Source organism: Convolutriloba macropyga, chromosome 7 (assembly GCF_964194025.1).
Source record: "Convolutriloba macropyga chromosome 7, txConMacr16.3, whole genome shotgun sequence".
NCBI classification, from domain to species: domain Eukaryota; kingdom Metazoa; phylum Xenacoelomorpha; order Acoela; family Convolutidae; genus Convolutriloba; species Convolutriloba macropyga.
Window position 1 is genome coordinate 33,052,922 of NC_134474.1, and position 24,408 is coordinate 33,077,329.

At 33.7% G+C, this 24,408-nt stretch overlaps 1 long non-coding RNA gene across 1 annotated transcript; it reads right to left on the minus strand.

Annotated features, from left to right (window-relative positions):
* Window positions 1-11,055: 11,055 nt before the first annotated feature.
* LOC142342216 (uncharacterized) lies at window positions 11,056-21,064 on the minus strand. The gene is made up of 3 exons (XR_012759155.1): window positions 20,552-21,064; window positions 11,784-12,040; window positions 11,056-11,286 (listed from the first exon to the last, which is right to left on the minus strand). It is a non-coding gene; the product is annotated as an uncharacterized LOC142342216 (long non-coding RNA).
* Between the last annotated feature and the right edge of the window lie 3,344 nt (window positions 21,065-24,408).

Genomic DNA, 24,408 nt, shown 5'->3' on the forward strand with positions numbered 1-24,408 from the left:
ACAAAGCATACTGTAATTGGACAAATAGTTTAACCAATTGTTTTCATTTTGTATTTGGTCGTAGCAGAAATTTTCAATAATTAATGCCTAATGGTATTGTGGTGTAAGGCTGTGTAACAATTCAACGGGCCATGACCATTTTGAAATGGAGAGTAATCGGGAATGTGGAAAACCATGCGATAAGAATTAAAAACAAAAAGAAACGGAAACTAAATTTTAAATTTGTTTTTTTCCCGTTATTATAGTAGAACAGTTTTAAGTCAAAACTCGATAAGCATTTATTAGGACAATTTTTTTGAACGAAATTCTTGAAATGATTATTCGAATGCGGAAGGAATACGATGAAAATTTAGAAACAGTGCAAATAGTTTTTTGAGTGCTAATGTTCAATTTGCGTCTGTCAAGATCAATATCAGGTAAAATTTTGGCATTTCTTAAGTGTCTACTCGAAACATAAGCTAGGAAAAATAAATATAATAAAGTTTTCATTACTTTGAACTCGGCCGAATCAATATTTTCAATGAATTTATAGCCATTTAAAGTATTCGACACTGAAAAGACAATAATAGTTCAGAGGCATTTTTTGAAGAAATAACGAGTTATGAAATATGTTCAATGTTTGAGATAAGTACAAAAAGTAAAAAATCATTGGTTAGAAGCTTCTAATTGAAACAAAACAAATAGAAGAACGCAAATTTTTGCGGAGAACTCAATTGTTTAAAAATTAGGAATCTAAAAAATTGTGACTCCACAACCGACCCTGTAACAAGATATGTTCAAGCTCTCGAATAACAAAAAAGTGAAACGATGGTGGCTTGAACAAAGGATGAAAACACAGCGAAATCTTTTAGGTACCACGATGCAGCTCAATTCGTTTTTTTTTCAGCAAGCGAAGACTTTTGGACACTCTCGAGAGGACAAAAGAGAAAGAGAGAGAGAGGGAGAGGGAGAGAGAAAGAGATAGTGAGAACTCTTGAACGGAGCAGTTTTTTCTCAGTGAGAGAAATTTGTAGATTGTAGTTATTAATTAGTTCTCTGTAGAAAACATTGTAGCGTAATTCTAGTGAGTGAAACTGCAGAGCCATCTAAACTGGAGCTGCTGGTTATGGGGGTAATAACGTATTAGCTAATTGCAGAGCTACTGGGAGCTAAACTTGTTACGAGCAATTAATTGATTTTTTAAGTCCATTGGTCTTTTTCAGATGAGTTAAATCGTCCTATTGATTGTTGACGTTATCCATTTTTCTGTTTTTGACTATAGCGTTCCTAGTTGTTGGTGTTACAATTTTTGTTTAATAAGTTAAATATTTGGAGGGAAGTTCATTAAACAGCCGACAGAGTAACCTTCTTGGGGAAAAATGTACAATCTCAACAAATAGACGAACCACCAAAAGATTGTTTAAAGTTTCTATAGAACTTGGGGTGCTAGCCAGTCCCCGTCTTGAAGTATTCTAACAACAAATACACAACGTTTTTCAAATTTGTTTTCTTCACGCCGTGTTTTCAAGCACACACAGGCAAAATTTTATCAACCAAAATTTTAAGTTTATCCGCAACATGGTTATCGAGCTAAGGCTTGATCCAAGACTACCTGGTTTATCCCGGGAAAGCACTAACTATGCATCTTATAAAAACGACTTTCGTACAAGCCATATTTTGTTGCGTAGGCGAGTGAATATTTTTGTCACAGGCCAGCTGAAATCTGCACCCTCCTCGTTTCATTTCACACCAATAAACTTCCGCAAAACAAACTGGAGGTGCAAAACAAATAAATTGTGCATTCTTGTTTTTGAGCAGCTCTGTGTACCGAACAAAAAAAAATATCTGAAAATTTCTCGAGAAAATCTCTGGCTTGATTTTTGCGATCAGAATGGCCATCATTGCTTTCGATTTACCAATAACATCTTTGTTTTTTCCCTTGAATTTATGCAAGAATTGCAGTGAACTGTAGTCAAAATGATGAAAGATTGCTAGATAGTTTTGGCTATGTTTTCTAATCCTTACAAAAACTATTTTTAATTTTTGTCACCAAACTGCGGAGGAAAGGCTGCCAATTGTTCTTTGTACAAATAAGTTACATTCCTTATGATGTTCATTGGATTTCTTTTGTTTTGACACCACAATTTGTTACGCTCCTCCAACTACAGAATATGTATCGCTACATAAAAAAACCCTTCCTTGCTAATTCATCAGGTACAAGTATCTAATAAACAAGGAGGCTGGAATATGTGCGTTAGCACCTAATTTTTCAACCCCACTCAATCATGTTTTGGAGTTATTATCACCAAACTAAGAGATGATCGAAAAAAGATGTTTGAGTAAAAGACACAAATATAAACGACTAAATATATTAAATAAAGCCATGACACATTAGAGATGTGGATTAATAAGAGTACGCTGACCATGCAATTAATAAAATAAACAAAATGAAAACCTCATTTACGGCAAAAACTCTCCGGCAATATCTAAATTTAAAAGCACTTAGCAGCAAAGTCAATAAATGGGACTAGGTAACAAGTCGACAAAAAGCAGGAAAAAGGCAAAGTTCAGAAATTGAATTCATTGATACCAAAAAACTTCCAAAGTCATAAAAACCATTAGCTTTTAATTAAAAGATCTATATAGACTTATATATAACTCCTCTAACTTTGAAGCATTTATTATCAGAAACCTTACCTTCAAGCGCACTCATCACAACAAAAATTTAAGTTCTTGTTATTATCACTTTCTCTGTTTTACCCTGACTCACCGCTAAAATTCGTTAATATCTGAAAAACACCTAATTGCAGGTGCTCAGGGTTTGAGATGATGTCTGGTTCTTTCGAGAAGATCTGATCCTAAACGCTATAGAATCTGATCAAAATTGACTTTAGTGATCAAGTTTGAAAAAAAAGAATCTATTTTTGATTCACTAGATCTAGGAAAAAAGAAAGACAGAATTTTATGCTGTATTTTGGAATTAAAATAGCTTCTAATATGCATTAAAAATTGCTAAAAAAAGAAACGTTAACCGCTAACAATTTTCATTCTCATTTAGCAAATAACAATAAGAAACCCATTGTTGGAGATCTTTTCTGGAGTATGATCACCCAACACATTGAATACCGAAAAATATGACCATTGAAGGTGCAACAATCTGAACTAAAGTTGCATCAAATCTGATCCAAGAGTGTTTCTTTGCCTAAAAATATGTAAACGATAAGCGCAAAAATTGAACTATCGTTGCACGAGAATTTGATTTGCAATTTCGCGCAACACACACAAGTTTGAACCAGGGCCATGGGTAAGTTTGAGACCAATTTCATTAAAGTATAATTGGAGTGAAAATCGGTGCAGGTGGGACTGATTAAAGGAGGATATGAACTCATTAAAACAAGAGTTGCACCGGGCTGTCTGATGGAATTTTTAGAATTGGAGCAGCTTAAAACTCTTGACAACTCATTGTTGAAACTTTTTTAATGAATACAAAGAGGTACAGTAATGTGAGTTAGCACATAATGTACCGACACCGCTCAATCACGTTTTTGAGAAATATATAGAAAATTTTCAAAAAATTACTTTTTGGCCGAAAATAGTTGGTGTATACATTAAAACAAACCGTTTTAGGCTCCAGCCACTTTAAAATGAAAAAAAAAACTCATTAGAGGGCAGATGACACCTGCCACTAAGGCGAGTAAGAGACAAGAAAAACAACAAAACCAAATAAATACAACAGGCATTACTTACAACCAAAACTCAATGTCTATCTATTTTTTAAATAAATTAGTGGGAAAGTCAACATAGCATCAGATAGAATGTATCATAAACCAAACAATTTGCAGTTAACCAGAAAAATATCGGATCTGTCTTCCTTGACAACAATTAACATGTAGACGGAGAACAGAAAAGCAAAATCAGAAAAAACAATACCGCTTTTTGAAAGCAACCGAATTCAAATTTAAGAAAGCAGTGAGCTTTTAGCTTTTGTCATTCAACGGCTTCAGTTATTACTTCGTACAATAAAATCGAGAACTGCCACTATCCAGAAAATCATACCAATACAAAAGATCAATTACAGTCAAATGTCAAGATATTGCGAGGAAACAATTTCGAAGCCTATAAATTTACTAAAAATATTGAATATTGTCAAATTTGCTTTATCTCAACGCCATTTATGTAATATGCAACTTGTTGTTAAAGTTCAAATAATGTAATTGTCGGCCGAGATAGCAGAAAGAAGCTTGCATAAAAGCTCAAAAAATGAATAGGAAATTTAGTAAAACTCATTAACGCCAAAAAACCAATTGATTTAGATAAAAAACAGCATTGAAAACTACAATATAATGCACTTAATAAATGAAGCGTCTTTTTTGGTTTGTTGATACTACGCAAAAACTTTTCAGAAAGAAGATTGAAAGGAACAAATATGAAAAAACCTTTTAATTAGTTTTTCGAAAACCTTAAAAAAATCAAAAACATAACAACCGAAAGCTTTTAACTAAAAGATTAAATTTATTTTGCATCTGAGTTGGAAACGCATTGTACATATTATCTTTGAGACTAAGTCAAAAGACTAGATACTTACACCGAATAGAAGCAGACCTCACATTTTCACGAAAAAAATTTACGCAAACGGCGTTTAAACCAAAAAACTACACATTTTTGCTGATATTGTGAGGTATGTTTGTTGGCCTTACGTTGCATATAAACATTATTTTTCAGTAAATAAGGTTTGACTGAAAATCATCAGGTCTGTAACTAACATAACAAACACAAACGCAAAGATATTTTGAAAAAGTATACAGCGCCTCATCAAAATCCGAAAGAAATTGGAACTATTAAGACTCAAAACTAGACCAAAACCAGTTTTTACTCAAGCTGTTCCTCTAGATAAAAAAGGAGATGTTCCAAAGGTTACTCTTTATCGGAAGATGAGAGGTTCTTCGCATAACATTGTTGGAGATCTTGTGTTGTTGTAAGTTCTCATCTGGAATTACACTCAAAGATCCTAACATAGAAATTTTTCCTTATTCCCATTAGAGCATGTGAACAAAGAAAGTTTGATAAAGTGACAAAAGGTTATTAAAATATGATGAGACTATGATAAAAGTTTTTTATCATTATTCCACTTTTCTCTTTGATTGAGTTGACCATCTTGAGCAACCAAATTGATTAATTCAATAGTTACTTAGTTTTAAAAATACTGTTATCTTTTTTATTTTGACAAACTTTTGAAAACTTTAAATGGTTCAATAGTTTTGAACTCAGCATGCTAATTTTAAAAAGCAGTTTTTGTGCACTAATAATTGTTTGTTAAGTGGAAAAATTTAGTGAAATCAATATATCAACATAAGTGAGCAAAAATATCATCCAAACATTTGAAATTATGATGATAACCAGACGGTTCGCAATTTAAACTTCATTCGATGGCAATGATTCTTTGAAATTGTTGTGCTATCAATTAATTAGGGCGGAGGGGGGGGGGGGGGGTTGACAGGAGGAAAAATTTCTCATTGAATACCTTTCAGAGCCGGTTCAAGTTCTCGTGGCTTCTCTTCTTGTAATGCAATAGTGCTCAATTTCTCAAGTTTTCCTTTGTTCCTCCTGACAATTTCACCCATCTGTTCTAAGTGGTGTTCATGTGCCAATTTCAGCAGATAGCACTTAAAGCAAAATGAAAATGTATCAGAATTACTGACAGGGGGCTGAAAAGATTTTGAATCGTCATTGTATACATCACCATGTCCAGTTTTTACCAGTCGTGGGTTTGTATAGGAACTGTATCGTATAGTTTGTCTTCTTCTAGACTATCAGTGTATCTACTTTCTGTCTTAAACAAAAATAGAACAGCAATTTTTTTTCATTAGGTTTGAGCGCATGGCATAGATAATCTTTTATACCCAAGCGAAGCTATCTTGTAAGGACTTGCGAAGCAAATGATCATCTTGCAAAATATCAGATATTGCGCTATGAAGTGCTGTGTTGTATGATCTTGTCGTGACAGATTCGCGTTGAAATTCTAGATCGAAACAAACGAAAAAATTTGTAGTAACTTTAGTTAGGCTCAAAAGAGATTTTCAGCACTTTATTACAGTTTCAAGCTTAAAAATCAACAATTTAAACTATATTACCAAAGACTATAGAGCTCTCAAAATATCAAAAATCAATTTTGAAAAAGTAAAACTAAAAGCAGAAAAATATATGTTTTTCTAAATTCTAGATTCGTTTTGTTTGCAAAAACTTCTTCTCATTTCATTGAAAACAACCATTTAAGCAATTTCAAAACCTTGGAGACGTAAAAAGACCCTTTTCATGAAATGAACATCAATTCTACCACATTCTGTTTTAAAAAAAGAAATCTTTTCTTATTTTTTTTTATTTGTGTTCAACGTAATGTCAGAGCAAAAAGTTTGAAACAAAATCCTCGAGTTCCTGAAAATTACATGATTTTGAGAGAAAGAGAGCATACTGATTGCCAGGTTGCAAAAATTAATACCTATCTTTCAAAATGAGAAAACTATTTTTTTTTACTTCTCCGTGTTTTGAAAATGCTTTTCGAACTGATGTTTTCAATCTTTGGAGTTTCGGTGATTAGAAAAACCAACTCATTGAGTGATTATGAAGAAACCTACTTCTTTATGAAAAAGAAGAAATTTTCTCTTGTTCTTCAGTTCACATAACAGTCATCAAATTTCTCTAATTCTGAGAACAACTCTTACCTAAATGAATAAAAGGGACAGAACACGACAGTTTCCTGATAAACAATGTTCCTTAACGCTACTAGAAATGCTTTAATAAACAGCTTTCGCAATTCCTAAACATGTTGGACACAATGCAGAGTTAGGTAGAGAGCGAAAATTGTCAGAAAATTAGTAAAATCAGAAAAATTTCTTAAGTCAAAAAATTTGTAAAACTTGCTGTTTTGGTTATAATCAAAAACAGTGTTTTGCTTAAACAGCAGCACTTTTAACACATGTGCCAGATTTTTTAAAAGAAAACGATTAGGCCGATCATTCCAATGAAATCTCAAATAACTCTTGGAAAGTTTAATTCTCAAATAAATTTAAAAGGATCATTTCAGAAGATAGTGTCCGTTTAATTAGTACCAATAAAACTGCATCAAAAAACCACACCTAATTCTCAAGTAAGACAATCTGAATATAAATGGACATTAAAGAGCTTCGAGTAGGGTTCAGAGGCAAAACAAAAATTTTTAAAAATATATATATTTTTTAATTTTTGGTAAGAATCGTATTGTCGTGTGTAAGTGTGCGCTTGTTTGAGTGTTTGTTTGTATTTGCTTTATTTTAATGAGAGTGGTTTTCGGTTAAGAGAAAAAGATAAAATGACAAATAGTCTGATTTAAAAAGATCTTTTAAATGTTTGTTTCAAAAATAGGCAGAGTTCAAAAACTCTGAAAATTCTGAAAAACTCTGAACAATGGGAAATTTTTTTTCTGTCTGCTACAAAGTTCTGCATTCAATATGTCCAGTACTAAGAAAACTTCTTCTCATTTCATTGAAAGCAACCATTTAAGCAATTTCAAAACCTTGGAGACGTAAAAAGACCCTTTTCATGAAATGAACATCAATTCCACCACATTATATTTTATAAAAAGAACTCTTTTCTTATTTTTTTTATTTGTGTTCAACATAAAGTCAGAGCAAAAAGTTTCAAACAAAATCCTCGAGTTCCTGAAAGTTACATGATTTTGAGAGAAAGAGAGCTTTCGGATTGCCAGGTTGAAAAATTTAATTCCTGTATTTCAAAACAAGAAAACTATTTTTTTTGTTCTCTGTGTTTTTAAAATGCATTGTTATTATCACTTTCTCTGTTTTACTCTGACACACCGCGTAAAATCTTAAAAACACCTAATTGTAGGTGCTCAGGCTTGAGATGATGTCTGGTTCTTTTGAGAAGATCTAATTGTAAACGCTATAGAATCTGATCAAAATTGACTTTTGTGATCAAGTTTGAAAAAAAAAATCTAATTTTTGATTCACTAGATCTAGGTAAAAAGAAAGACAGAATTTTATGCTGTATTTTGGAATTAAAATAGCTTCTAATTTGCATTAAAAATTGCTAAAAAAAGAAACGTTAACCGCTAACAATTTTCATTCTCATTTAGCAAATAACAATAAGAAACCCATTGTTGGAGATCTTTTCTATAGTATGATCACCCAACACATTTAATACCAAAAAATACGCCAATTGAAGGTGCAACAATTTGAACTAAACTTGCGTCAAATCTGATCCAAGAGTGTTTCTTTGCCTTAAAATTTGTAAAGGAAAAGTGCAAAATTGAACTATCGTTGCACGAGAATTTGATTTGCAATGTCGCGCAACACACAGAAGTTTGGTTCAGGGCTGTCTGATGTAATTTTTAGATTTGGAGCAGCTTAAAACTCTTGAAAACTCATTGTTGAAATTTTATTATTGGATACAAAAAAGTACAGTAATGTGAGTTTGAGTTAGCACATAATGTACCGACCCCGCTCAATTACCTTTTTGAGAAATATATAGAAAATTTTCAAAAAATCCCTGTTGGTGTATATTCAAAAAATAGTTGGTGTATACATTTAAAAAATCGCTTTAGGCTCTAGTCACTATAAAATGAACGAAACTCATTAGAGGGCAGATGATAACTGTCATTAAGGCGACTAAAAGACAAGAAAAAAAATTAAAACCGAATAAATACAACAGGAATTACTTACTACCAAAACTCAATGTCTATCGACTTTTAATAAGTTAGTGGGAAAGGCAACATATCATCAGATAGAAAGTATCATAAACCAAACAATTTGCAGTTAACCAGAAAATATATGGGATCTGTCTTCCTTGACAACAATTAACATGTAGACGGAAAACAGAAAGGCGAAATCAGAAAAAAAACAATACCGCTTTTTGAAAGCAACTGAATTCAAATTTAAGAAAGCATTTAGCCTTTAGCTGTTGTCATTCAACAGCCTCAGTTTTTACTTCGAACAATAAAATCGAGAACTGTCACTATCCAGAATGTCATACGAATACAAAAGATCAATTACAGTCAAATGCGAGGAAACAATTTCGAAGCCTAAAAAATTACTAAAAAAATTGAATACTTTCAAGTTTGCCTTATCTCAACGCCATTCATGTAATATGCAACTTGTTGTTGAAGTTCAAATAATGGTATTGTCGGCCAAGATAGCAATAAAGAAGCTTGCGGAAAAGCTCAAAAATGAATAGGAAGTTTAGTAAAACTCAAAAACGCCAAAAAACCAATTCATTTGAATAATAAAACAGCATTAAAAACTACATTATTATTCACTTATTAAATTAAGCAGATTTTTTGGTTTGCTTATACTACGCAAAAATTTTTCAGAAAGAAGATTGAAAGGGAGAAACTTGAAAAAAAAACTTTTTAATTAGTTTTTCGAAAACCTTACAAAAATTTGAAAACATAACAACCGAAAGCTTTTAACTAAATAGATTAAATTTATTTTGCATCTGAGTTGAAAACGCATTGTACATGTTATCTTTGGGACTAAGTCAGAAGACTAGATACTAACACCGAATACAAGCAGACCTCACATATTCACGAAAAAGTTTACGCAAAGGGCGTTGAAACCAAAAAACTACACACTTTTGCTAATATTGTGAGGTATGTTTGTTGGCCTTAGGTTGCATCTAAAAGTTTTTTTTCAGTAATTGAGGTTTGACCTAAAATTTTCAGACCTGTAACTTACATAAAGAACAAAAACGCAAAAACATTTCGAATAAGTATACAGCGCCTCATTAAAATCCGAAAGAAATTGGAACTATTAAGACACAAAACTAGACCAAAACTGATTTTTGCTCAAACTGTTCCTCTAGATAAAACAGGAAATGTTCCAAAAGTTACCGAAAGCGCTCTATTGACAAGAAAGCCATCATATAAAAAATGGTGAATTTTCTATTCATGTCGGATTATACTTATTATAATTTTTTTTTATGAATGTTTCATCTGAATGCAACAGATAATTTGTATAATAACTCTCTAGGCTCTGTAGATGCCAATTGGGAAGTTTGGCTAACTAAGCTCAGTCATAAGACTAGTAAAATATCAAAAGGGGGTTAAACTCAAGAATTCATCAAAAGTTTGCGAAAACAATTTGTCTGAGCCATAAAAAGCATTGGCTTTACTCATAAAACATTATATCGTTTCGATGGATCTTAATAGAACATAAAAAAGAACTTTTATAATATGACCTTTTAATTGAAGAGAGATAAAGACTTTTTGTAGTTGGGATAACGAAAGGCAGAAAAAATTTATAAAAGACCCACCCAAAATACAATCAAAATCATTTTACAAGACAAATATCAAGGATGGGTCCAGAACTGGCATCGATTTCGCTGCGCAGCTCTTAAAGATTGCAATTTTATTTTTAAAAATCAAAATACCGCTTTTGGCAAGTGAAAATCTTAATATATCAATAATTAACTCTGCTTTTCAAAATTATATCGGTTTAAATTACCGAAAGACAGCCATACTGTTATTTCCAGAAAACTTTTTTGGAACCAGAGTTACATTTATCCCAAATCTGTGTAACGGAGGACTGAGTTAGCGTTTTTTGTCTGTGTCACTGATAAACTGGGCAAAGTGGGCCAAATAAGCATTTTTGAGGCCATTTCGAATGAAAAAAGAATGCTGAATTTTCAGAAGTTTAACATATAATTTTGCCTAAACAACTGATTCAAGCAATTCACCAACGTTCTTCTATCTTTTAACGTAAAACCAATGGGTCCATTGTTAACAATTTTACCTTTATTTAGCAGAAATTGAGCTAAAATACCTAAAATGAGTACAAAACAACGGAAGTTAGGCTAACGTTCACAAATCTTTAAACCTCCGTAATTCCTCGAAAAAAGCGAAATTAATTTCTTTTGCTTTGAAATTCTACTCTTGGCAAAGTTTCTGCTGATGCCACTCACAATTCTGTACGATGAATATATCGAACGGCAAAAATTCACTGAACAAAAAAAACAGTTGAGTATACAATTCCTCCCCCACAATAGTGTGTCGGAACAATAACAGCTACTACTGAACGCGATTGACAATGAACACTGCAACGCATATAATGATCAAAAACATAGCAAAAGTAATGAAAATCTTCTTAAATGGAACGTTAACACAGTTTGGGACGTGAGTGTGAACTTTTTGAATGAGACTTCTTCGTGATTTGCTCTTTTGCGGAGACTGGGAGGTTCTTTGGAGAGCATTGTTGGAGATCCTGTCCTCTTGTAAACTCTCATCTGCCGTTTGAGGTCTCTGTATGACACTCACAGATCCTAACATAGAACTGTTTCCTTATCTCCCACGAACTTCTCTTTGTTTTCATTAGAGCATGTGAAAAAAGAAAGTAAAGCTTTTTTTTTTATCATTATTCCACTTTTCTCTGTGATTGAGCTGTCCGTCTTGAGCAACCAAGTTGATTAACTCAATACTAACTTAGTTTTAAAAATACTGTTATCTTTGTTATCTTGTCAAACTTTTGAAAACTTTAATTAGTTCAATAGTTTTGAACTCAACATGCTAATTTAAAAAAAAGCAGTTTTTGTGCACTAATAATTGTTTGTTAAGTGGAAAAATCTAGTGAAATCAATATACCAACATAAGTGAGCAAAAACATCATCCAAACATTTGAAATTATAATGATATCCAGAAGGTTCGCATTTTAAACTTCATTCGATGACAATGATTCATTGAAATTGTTGTGCAATCAATTAATTAGGGGGGGGGGGGGGGGGGGGTGGTTTGAGAGGAGGAAACATTTCTCATAGAATACCATTCAGAGCCGGTTCGAGTTCTCGTGGCTTCTCTTCTTGTGATGCAATAGTGCTCAACTTCTCAAGTTTTCCTTTGTTCATCCTGGCAACTTCACCCATCTGTTCTAAGTTGTGTTCATGTGCCAATTTCAGCAGATAGCACTTAAAGCAAAAAGAAATTGTATCAGAATTACTGACACTGGGCTGAAAAGATTTTGAATCGTCATTGTATACATCACCATGTCCAGTTTTTAGCAGTCGTGGGTTTGCATAGGAACTGTCTCGTATAGTTTATCTTCTTCTAGACTATCAGTGTATCTACTTTCTGTCTTAAACAAAAATAGAACATCAATTTACTTTTTTTTTCAATAGGTTTGAGCGCATGGTATAGATAACCTTTATACCCAAAGGAAGCTATTTTGTAAGGACTTGCAAAGCAAATGATCATCTTGCAAAATATTAGATATTGCACGATGAAGTGCTGTGTTGAATGATCTCGCCGTGACAGATTCGCGTTGAAATTCTAGATTGAAACAAAAGGAAAAAATGTAGTTACTTTAGTTAGGCTAAAAAGAGATTTTCAGCATTTTGTTACAGTTTCAAGCTTAAAGATCAACAACTTAAACTATATTACCAAAGACTACGGGAAATTTAGAGCTCTCAAAATAACAAAAATCAACTTTGAAAAATAAAACTAAAAGCAGAAAAATATTTGTTTTTCTAAATTCTAGATTCGTTTTGTTTGCAAAAACTTCTTCTCATTTCACTGAAAATAACCATTTGAACAATTTCAAAACCTTGGAGATGTAAAAAGACCCTTTTCATGAAATGAACATCAACTCTACCACATTCTGTTTTAAAAAAAGAAATCTTTTCTTTTTTTTTATTTGAGTTCAACATAATGTCAGAGCAAAAAGTTTGAAACAAAATCCTCGAGTGCCGGAAAATTACATGATTTTGAGAGAAAGAGAGCATACTGATTGCCAGGTTGAAAAATTTAATACCTATCTTTCAAAATGAGAAAACTATTTTTTTTTTACTTCTCTGTGTTTTGAAAATGATTTTCGAACTGATGTTTTCAATCTTTGGAGTTTCTGTGATTAGAAAAACCAATTCATTGAGTGATTATGAAGACACCTAACTTTGTATGAAAAAAGAAGAAATTTTCTTTTGTTCTTCAGTTCACATAACAGTCATCAAATTTCTCTAATTCTGAGAACAACTCTTACCTAAATGAATAAAAGGAAGTTTCCTGATAAACAATGTTCCTTAACGCTAAAAAAAATGTTTTAATGAACAGCTTTCGCAATTCCTATACATGATGGACACAATGCAGAGTTAAGTAGAGAGCGAAAATGTGTTTCTCCAATTCATTGAGTGATTATGAAGAAACCTAACTTTGTATGAAAAAAAAAGAAATTTTCTTTTGTTCTTCAGTTCACATAACAGTCATCAAATTTCTCTAATTCTGAGAACAACTCTTACCTAAATGAATAAAAGGAAGTTTCCTGATAAACAATGTTCCTTAACGCTAAAAAAAATGTTTTAATGAACAGCTTTCGCAATTCCTATACATGATGGACACAATGCAGAGTTAGGTAGAGAGCGAAAATGTGTTTCTCCAATTCATTGAGTGATTATGAAGAAACCTAACTTTGTATGAAAAAAGAAGAAATTTTCTTTTGTTCTTCAGTTCACATAACAGTCATCAAATTTCTCTAATTCTGAGAACAACTCTTACCTAAATGAATAAAAGGAAGTTTCCTGATAAACAATGTTCCTTAACGCTAAAAAAATGCTTTAATGAACAGCTTTCGCAATTCCTATACATGATGGACACAATGCAGAGTTAGGTAGAGAGCGAAAATTGTCAGAAAATTAGTAAAATCAGAAAAATTTCTTAAGTTAAAAAATTTGTAAAACTTGCTGTTTTGGTTATAATTAAAAACAGTGTTTTGCTTAAACAGCAGCACTTTTAACACATGTGCCATATTTTTTAAAAAGAAAACGATTAGGCCGATCATTCCAATGAAATCTCAAATAATTCTTGGAAAGTTTAATTCTCAAATAAATTTAAAAGGATCATTTCAGAAGATAGTGTCCATTTAATTAGTACCAATGAAACTGCATCAAAAAACCACACCTTATTCTCAAGAAAGACAATTTGAACATAAATGAACATTAACGAGCTTCGAGTAGGGTTCAGAGGCAAAACAAAAATTTTTAAAAATATCTTTTTTTTTAATTTTTGGTAAGAATCGTATTGTCGTGTGTAAGTGTGCGCTTGTTTGAGTGTTTGTTTGTATTTGCGTTATTTTAATGAGAGTGGTTTTTGTTTATGAGAAAAAGATAGAATGACAATTAGTCTGATTTAAAAAGATCTTTTAATTGTTTGTTTCAAAAATAGGCAGAGTTCAAAAACTCTGAAAATTCTGAAAAACTCTGAACAATGGGAAATTTTTTTTTGTCTGCTACAAAGTTATCCATTCAATATGTCCACCACTAAGACTGCGTGTTTTTATATCTCGGTGATAAAATGTTTGCAAAAGGTTGAAGAATTATTTGTCCCATTATGCTTTTGAACTTCAAAGGCGGTAAACGTTGCGAAAAAATTTTTGGATTTTTTTTGTGATTTTTAAGTTTAAGGATACTCTTGCCGCAAAAAATTCTAGCCCAACAGAGGAAAATGTTTTGACGAACAGTTCAGACTTTATTGTCATTTTTACGTTTAAAGATTTTTTTGCCTCAAAAAATCCAAGCCTAACAAATATGACATAAATGAAGGGTGAGGAAGCTTGAGTAAAGTTCAGCTGCCAAATTGAAAAATTAAAAAACTTTTTGTTGCAGTGGTTCGTGTTTGTGTGTGTGTGTGTGTGTGTGTGTGTGCGCGCGCGCTTGTATGGGTGCATATAAGTGTTTTCGTGTTAGAAATGTATGTGATATGTTTATGAAGAAAGAGAGAGGGAGAGAGAGGCAGAGAGGGAGAGAGAGGGAAAGAGACAGAGATAGAGAGAGAGAGAGAGAGGAATATTCTGAGGTTTTCAGGTCCTCTAAATAATGAACACAATGAAGAGTTAGGCAGCGAGCGAAAAATGTCAGAAGTATTGAAAAATCAGAAAGTTTTCTTAACTTAAAGAAATTAGTAATAATTGCTGTTTTGAATATATTCAAAATAAAAGTTTTGTTTAAAAAAGGGCTTTAAGACATCTGCCAGATTTTTAAAAGAAATTGAATAGGTCAATTTTCCTCATGATATCTCTAATTATTTCAAAAGTATAAAAAGATTATTTCAGATCATAAAAAGATAGAAATGTTTAAAAGGTTTTTTATGTTTTTGGTAGCAAGTGTTTTTCTGTGTAAGTGTGCGCTTTTTTGAGCGTATGTACGTGTTTGCGTATTTTTATTGAGTATGATTATTGTATGGGACAAATCGAGAGAAGGAAAATTACTCTGATTTAAATCCATCGTTTAATTGTTGTCTCAAAAAGTGGCAGAGTTGGAAAAATCAGAAATTCATGGACAATTTGAAATGTTATTTTTTATCTGCTACAAAGTGCTACCAATACCAAGACTGTGTGTGTTCTTATATCTCGCTGATAACATGTCTGCGAGATTTTGAAGAACTATTTGTCCCATTATGCTTTTGAACTTCAAAGACGATAAAACGTTTTGAAAATTTTTTTGGATTTCAGTGCCATTTTTGCGTTTACGGATACTTTTGAGGAAACTTAAGTAAAGTTCAGCTGCCAAAGAAGAGAAATTTAAAAACTGTCGGTTGTCGTGTTCTCTAATTGTGTGTGTGTGCTTGTATGGGTGCTTATAATTGTTTTTGTGTTCGAAATGTGTGTGGTCTGTGTTTGAAAAGAAAGAGGAAGTGAGAGAGAGAGAGAGGGAGTGTGTGTGTGTGTGTGTGTGAGAGAGAGAGAGAGAGGATTAGGCTGAGGTATTCAGATCTTCTTAATGTTGGACACCAATAGAAGCAGAGCGCAAAAATTGTCAGAAATTACGAGGAGAAAAAATGATTATTTTGCGCCACAAGTTCCAAATGAGTAAATCCAAAAACTAAAATGTGCGATTAAGTCGGAGTTTTGACACATATATGGGATTTTTGAAAACTTCATTCTCCAATTACGCTAGCGAACCATTAAAATGAAGAAATTGAACCGCAAAAAAGAAAATTCCAAATTTTGTTGCCGAAATGGCAGTTACAAATACAATTGACGTTTTAGAGTATTGACCAATTTCAAAAAACAAATTAAAAAAGTTTTTTTTGTTGTTGGACTTTGTATTTGTTTGTTGTAATTTGTTTGTGTAAGATGTGTTGTTTGTGTTTGTACTGTTTTTCTGTGTGTTCGCGTTGTATATTGCACTACTTTTATATTTATAAAAATTCCTTGAAGAGTTTTAGTTTTTGTCTGCCGAAAAAGGCGGCGCTTTTCGTGTCCAAACAGTACAAGTAATTTTTCCTTTGCATAATTATAGGTTGCTTTTAGATACTCCCAACGGTTGCTCTGACAGAAATTGAAAAATAATTTTTTGCAACCTTGAGAGGCTTGATGGAACGTTCTGTGCTACTCACAGACTCGGTAGATCAAGGTCAAGTTGTGTTTTCATTACTGCACTATTAATTTCATAAAGTTTTTCATATCGTGACATTACCCGTTCAAGGTAGCAAATTTAAATTATTTTAATGATAGAAATTTGAAAATAATAGATGTTGTCTGTAAAATTACGCCCCAATTATGGGAATAACTTTCATTTAGCAAAACTAGGGCAGTTTACAAAATTGCATAGTATTTTTTTCGGTTTACGTTTTCTAATTATTGCAGTATATTGTAATATTATCAATGAGTGGTTGAAAACGATTATGATTTGTAGCTGGTCTTCAGTTTGCTTAAAACTGATGATTTGTATTAGGCACAACTATATTAGAACCCTATTTTTATATTCTATTTAGCTATATTTTTGGTTAATATAACCCTATTCAGCCACTAACACACACGCTGGATTTGTCGATATACCAGAGAAGCAGTTCATCACTGCTTATAACTTTCAATCAAATGATTTCACTGTTCAAAGAATCTCCTGTTTGCATTGTAGTTCAAAATCTGTAAAAAAAATTAATTTGAATGTTTTTTTTTCTCACCACTAATGAAGGTGTTTCTATAAAAATTTTATTTAAAACAAACCCTAACAGTCTGATTTGTTTTTTCTTTAAAAAGTACAACTTGAAAACGTATAATTTAAATGCGCATTTATGTTCAATTTAGATGGATTTCTCTGAAAATATGCTACGCAGTGAGGGTGTGGTATATGGTGGAACCCGGGCCTTCGGTTAGGTGTTTCACTTTTAATCTACAACGTGAAAATTTTTGTCCTTACATGGTTACATTGTGTGTGTGAAGTAATTTTTTGCCCTTGATTCTGTCTGTTCGTTAGTTTGGTAATCATAATGATTTTTTCGCTTGTTCATACTTTTGTATCTCTCTCATGTTATTTCGACGATAGTTTCAACTTTTTTAAACTCTCTTTTTCCTCTTAGGGACACTCCGAATCTTCCTGTAAGCTCCTTAAGAAGAGCATACGATGGAGAGTTCTGAAATAAGGAACTCGCTATAAAACTGAAGTCACACTGATGAGGTTATTTTTCCCCAAAAATCTGATAGATTTCAAAATTTGGTAAATATTTTTGTTTATTTTTTTGTGAAAACCGATAATTGGGAAAAATCAAGGGCCCCACAGCTGCTACATTTTCTAAAGAACACTTTAAGCACAAAGTGTCCCGCAATTCATTCAGTTTTGTGTCTGATAGCTGTCACTTAAATGGTAGGCTAGGGCTCGCATTCTTCGACATCTGATTTTAGATGCTCCACGGCAAATTAGTTTTGGATAGTGTTTTGATACAATTTTGAAAAATAGTACAATTGGAACCATTTAATTTTCGTAAGAGGTTTGAGGTTGCTCTGAGTGTTTACCTTGAGAAAGAATAAATTTCTACTCATTTTGAATCAAAATGTAAAAAGCTGAGGTTTGTAGAGAAAAAATTTAAACCAAAAGACGATACAACGTGCTGACTATTTTTAAATAAAGTGAACAATTATTTTCAAATTGTGACTAAATTTCTTTATTTTTTTGACAGATTCCCATCGATTTGGACGTTGTTACATCTTTAGAAATTAAAAGGAGGTTTTTTGTTCGCCCCCCCCCCCAGCCCAGTCCTATATAACCAATCTGTTTGCACTCCCCAAATAATTTTTTCATCCTCAGAGATCCTTCAGTTTATTCACATAAATTATCGGTAGACGATTGGAATGATTTTTGTTTCCGGTTTTCAATCCTATGAAAAAATGCGCGAGAATAGAAAAATACGCATTCTCTGTCTGCCTATATTATAAGCAAAGTTGAATTACTTTAAGTTTGTTAATTATAAAACTTCGCTGCATCATTAAATTGTAAATGCTGTTTGCGCATAATTCTATATGTAAGTGCATGAAATGCAAACAATATGCTGTAAAATGTATAGGTGAGGTTGCAAGTAGACGCATGAAGGCAGAATCAGAAAAAATCTGAATACGAAAATAGTTAGGTAATTGATGTCACAGCAACCTTCGCCATAGCAAACAAAGTCACAGCCTATGGACTATGAATTTGTTTGCTATGGCAAAGGTTGCTGTGAGAGCAATTATCCAACTATTTTCTTTAAAAAGTCATTTCCAATTTTGGGAACTAAATCAATTCTCCTAGTAAGATAAATAAGATCACATTTTTAAGCAGAGACATTTCAGGCGGAGACATTTTTGAGCAGCATCTGTTAGAGTAAAAGCAGGAAAAAATATTATTCTGTTACTTTCATTTCTCCTCCTAATCTTGAATTTTAAAAGAGTAACATTTTTTCCTGTTTTAACTCTATCTGATGCTGCTCAAAAATGTTTCCTTTAACCACTGTTTAATCATGTGAAATGTCTCTGCTTAGAAATGTGATCTAATTTATCTTAATCGGAAATTTGATTTACTTTTCATATTAGGAATTGGCTGTTTTGTTAATTGTAAACTACTTATAATAAGTTCCCGAGTTTTGCTTAAAGATTGCTGGACAAAAACTTAATAGTTTAATTTTTATAATATGTACTTCCATCTATTTTTTATGGAAAGCCTTTGCTATTTAGATATGCAAAGTAAAACTTGTTTAATTCAGAATCAAAGTATATTTCTAAATTCTTGAATTAATTTGAGACTTGTGAAACAAAACAAATTTCCAACAAGGAATTTTTTTAAATAGTTTCTTTTATGTGGCTTTCCCAAACCTTGTAACTTTAACTATAATTGAGATGACAACAAATGAAAAAAGGTGTTTCTAGAATACACACTTTAATTTTGCCAGCTAAATACTATTTTTTTTCTATTTAATGATTTACAATGGATGTAATTAGACTGCAAAAGCAAGATACGAACAAATCTACTCCTTCTTTTTGTTTAAACCCTTTGGTATCTAGGAGCAGAATATAAATTTTGTTTATATTTTGTTTGTATATATAAAGTTTTTTTCCGATCCTTCAAAAGCCAAAATTGCGACCTAAACTTTGCAAACCAACATATGGTTTGGAAATTTAGATAGTTTAGTACGCTCATTGAGGCCGAATGGAAAAACCATTCAGTAAGCATTAAAATGTTGATTTTCATCATTATTTACACAGTAAATTTAAATTTTAGCTAGCTATAGAAAAAGTAGTGTCCTATGTTAAGCTAATATTCGCTTTTCACATCGCAACCGTGGACACCGATGGTTACGTGCAAGAGAGCCGACGTCATAAAGAGCCGACGTTAGAAAATGCCGAAAACAGGCTTTGTTTTAGAGGAGCGGAAAGCAAAAATTTGACTATTTTCGCCCTAAATGTTTAGTTGATTACCAAGGAAAGTATTTAATTGGTATCATGTTCCGTTGTGGTGGTTTCATATCAAATCCCCTAAACCGCTGAGGCATGGTCATGGCCCGCGATAGTCCCAAGTTATTTATTTCTTAATTCGCTTTCAGTTTCTATTACTATAAATTATTAAAATTTCATTTTTCAAATACTCGGTTATGACTGGTCGAGAATTTTGTAGTCCCATTCCTGAAGGCATTTTAATTGGCTGCAAAATTTGGCTCAACTAATCGACTAAAAGTTTCAAAATCAGGATCTTTTCCGTTTGTGCCCCTCCCCCAGCTCAGTGGGTGCATATTATTTTGCACCCCAGACGCACGTGATATATTTTTACATAATGATTTACTATGCAATGGCACGTGCTCTGTAACTGGCATAACGTACTAGGGGGCACAAACGGAAAAGATTCCAATTTTTTTCGGCTCTCTTTCAATCGGCTCTTTTAACTTCGCCTCTCTTACAAGTCACCAGCATCGACATATGAAAAAATCTTAGATCTAAAAGTAAGGTGAGGAGAAGGCGTTCAACATTGGCCTATTAATTGACTTAAGCTCATCGATTCAACTTTCGCCATGCTGACTTCGCTCGATTTAACTTCGCCAAGTGACGAAAGAATTATTGCTCCATCAACTAATTTTAACAAAAAGTTTAGCAAAAAAACTGGTTAACAAAAATTGGGTTGAGCTATTTTGAAACGATAGGTAGGGGAAAGTCTTTTTTACTGGACTTTTTTACATGGGTTATCGACCGTCCGGAAATGACTCGACCTTCCTTTTTATAAGTCAAAGTCTACAGCCGGGATATATTATGCCTTGTATACTGTATAAAAAAACGATGAGTGAAAAAGAAGGCAGTTCCTCGCAGACGTCTGATAAGTGCCGGTTAGACGAAGTGTGAGAGAATTCGTGCAATAATTGGAAGAGGGCGGTAAGTCACTTTCTGTATGTATTTGGACTTCTGTCAACGTTCTTGAAGGCCCAGCCGAAGAACGCGAGTCGGCAAAGAAACCCATTGGTACTCCCCAGCGAGACCTAATGCTTATCTCGCAAAATCATGCAAGATTCCGGCAAAAATCTTTATGTTGTAAGATCTTGAAAGACAATGACTTTCTCAAGATCTTGCAAAGTATTGTAAGAAAATATTACAGGGCGATGTACTGTCTCGCAAGAACTCTCAGGATAAACATTCGAAGTCCACTGTGGTGAAAACAAACTCCACAAAATATGATCCGTATTGTAAGTTGATAATGATACCTTCATAAACCGATATGCTACTGCTCTGTGTAAATTCAGCACGTTCAGTTTTCTTAAATCAATTGTTGTAGAATTGTCAAAGTGCTACGTCATCAAACTTTTTCTATTCGATTCAAATCAATTCGTGAAAAGCTATCAAAGCGTTAAGAATGATGTAATAGAATGAGTACTCGCATGGCTTTCTACAGTTTTCATGAGTCTTGCGGTGTTTAGTTTTGCTCTGTTCATCTTTGGCCACATACTAAATCCAGATTTTCTTAATGACAATTAGACCAACAAATAATCTTGTTTGATGAGAAAAATGAACATCTGCTAAAAAAACATGGTTTCAGCATTAAAAAAGAGACCAGAGAAAAGACCGTTTGTTGTGCTAAAAAACAACCCCAGTTATTATGGAGTTTTTTTGTGCAAGATTCGGACATTTTTTTTAAAAAACTTGTCTTTAAGATCTTCTAAGATTATGCGTTTCGTTAGAAAGAACTGACGAGTCCATTGTCAGATCTTGGACACTTGAAATTCTTCAGATAAGAACTGGCACGATAAAATTTCTATTTTTGAGTGTTTCCACGTTAATCAACTGGTTCGTGTTCGTGGAGAAGCGTCGCCAAGAGTAATCATAGAGAAAAAAGTACAATTTTTCAGCCTGAAATGGTTTCTAAATTTTGTATAACGAACGTTTTCTGTTGAAAGAGGATAGTCAATAATTTATTTGTATTAACTGAAAAAAAATTAAAGGCTTTTTTTGCGCAAAATTGTAAGTTTTATCTGCTTTTATGTAAATTGAAGGATCAGAGATAGAACTTTTCCTTATTGTAAAATAAATAGCCCGATCAACATTGTATTCTCCTTTATTTTGATCACGAACATTTTGCACTGAATATTCATTCATTCTCTGGTATACAAAAACGAACCGTTTAGTAGAAACAGAAATTCGACACTACTTATTTTGCTCGAGTCCTCAGTTCAATAGTGGTAGGCTGATAGAAATAGTTACGCTTAAGCTTCATTTAAGAAATCATAATCATATTAGTCACAAACTCAATTAGGCAAAAAGATTTTTTCTAGCTATTAAACAAAAACTTTGAGATGATGTTTTGTGGATATCATTGCTGATGTGGTGAATACCAAGTTAAGCACTTAAATGATGTTAGAATTTCGATCAAACTATAGTCTTAAACTTAGTGAGAATTAGAAAGAAAGTTTGACTTACCAGATTAGAAAGACAAGCAATTTGATTTTGATCAAAGAAATTATATAAATGAATCGTCAAGAAATGGTGCTGAGAATCAATATTCGGTTCAAATTGGTGAATCTAGATAACTATTATTAGAGTTAGATTAATTGATGTAAAATCTTCCCAGCATGTATTAAATGATGATGATATCTCTGGAAGTGTGAATGAATGGTTCCGTTTGCGACTGATTTGCAGAAGCAAACCATATTGGGTAACCCTTGCGACCCCCACTATAAATCACCGTGCTAAGATTAGTTTTGTATCTTGACTTTTTCACACTGATAATGGGTATATATACAGCTGATTTTTGAGTCCTTTTTCATCCCCAAATTCAAATCACCATCTTGATCTAATAATCAGATCTCTCCTGTAAATCTCTAAATTCTACTGTAAAATATCATTTTGTTATTCTCTCATTTTTGAGAAATTATTTCTTTTACTTAGTTAAAAACGCTTTTTATTCCGCTTGCGAAAGTCCATAACCCAACAGGTTATGGGCCCAGCAATTTTTTAAGTCATAAAATTAATTTCCAAAACAAAACTAATTTGTTGTTGACAGTCATAATTCTTTTCTGCTTAGTACCTTTTCTTTTCACAACTGTTTTGCCTGCTCAAACTTCAATGGATCAACAGACAGTGAAGCTGCTGACCTACACAGGAAAGGCACAGGACTTTCCAATCTGGAGCACAAGATTTGTGGCGATGATGCAGACGAAGGGACTCTACAAATCACTACTGGGGACAGAGGAGCAACCCAATGAGCCTGCGCCACTGGCCAATGGGGCAACCAATGATGAGAAGAAGAACCACAAGGTGCTGAAGGATGCATATGAGAAGGAAGTTGCAGACATCAAGGAGAAACGGAAGAATGTGTGGTGCCATCTGGCACTGACTCTAGATGCAACAACCCTCATGCTGATGAGACATGACTGTGTGGGAGATGATGGCATTGGAGATGGAGCAAAGGCTTGGAAGCTTTCGCAAGAGAGATTTCAGAGTGTGGAGACGCCGACAGTGGTGACTTTAAGGGCACAGCTTGCTCGAATGCAGCTCGAGGATTCTGAGGATTTGGACAGCTTCTTCATCAGAGGACAGGAGTTGCTCACAAGGCTACAAGAAGCAGGGGAAGCAGTCTCAGAGACCCTCTTGAACGCCTTGGTCCTCAATGGTCTGCCAATGAGGTATGAAAGTTTTGTAATACAGGAAAGCTTCAACCCGGCAACGAACTTCACAGAGTTGAGAAAAAGGCTGCAGAACTTTCATGAGAGCACGGTGCAGAGACACAAGGGACAAAGTGGTTCAGTGGCACTGGCAGTGAAGCGTGACTTCAAGAAGGGACCCAAGAAAGGAAACTGATTTGTGTGTGGAATCCCTGGACACTTTGCCAAGGACTGCAGGAAGAAGGAGACAGCACAATGCAGCAAGTGTGGCGAGAAGGGTCACCTAGACAGGGCATGCAAGAGACAAAGAGATGGAGGCAAACATGAGTCAGTGGCAATGGGTCCAACATTGGCTACACCAGACGAGGAATGCTGGGCAGCTCTTACCCAGTGGAAGACAGCAGGCATGCTAGTGGACAGTGGTTGTACAGATCACATAGTGACGAACATCGATGCGTTTCTGGACTTTGTTCCCATTCAATCAGTGGTCAGAAATCCCAACGGAGAGGCTTCCAGAGTGATGGGCAGAGGCTGTGTGAGGATCAGCATACCCTCAAACAAAGGGGAATTCCAATGCGAACTCAAAAATGTTCTGTGTGTGCCGGACTATTCTTCAAACCTCCTATCAGTCTCAAGATGCACGGAGTGGGGACATAGCTTCACTTTCGAGAGAGGAAACAGCTGCATGAAACTTCACAAGGGAACTCGGGTAAAACTAACACAAGAAAATAATTTGTTTTACTTACCCTGCAGCGTTCTAGAATTCAAGATGAGTTCCAACAGCGTGAAACTTGACAGTGCAAGGAAGTGGCACAGACGGTTGGGTCATTTGAATCAAGCGGATGTGGTCAGGAATGCACCAGAGACAGTGGGGGAACTCGATGATGTATGCAATGTGTGTGCATTGGCCAAGATCACAAAGACTCCAGTACCAAGAGTGGCAGAGACCAAAGCAGAAGAGAAGCTGGAGAGGGTGTTCACAGACGTGATGGGACCTTTCAGAGTAGAGTCACTGTCAGGGTTCTGGTTCTGCATAGTGTCTGCAGACCAATACAAGAAGTTTGTGTTTGTGGACT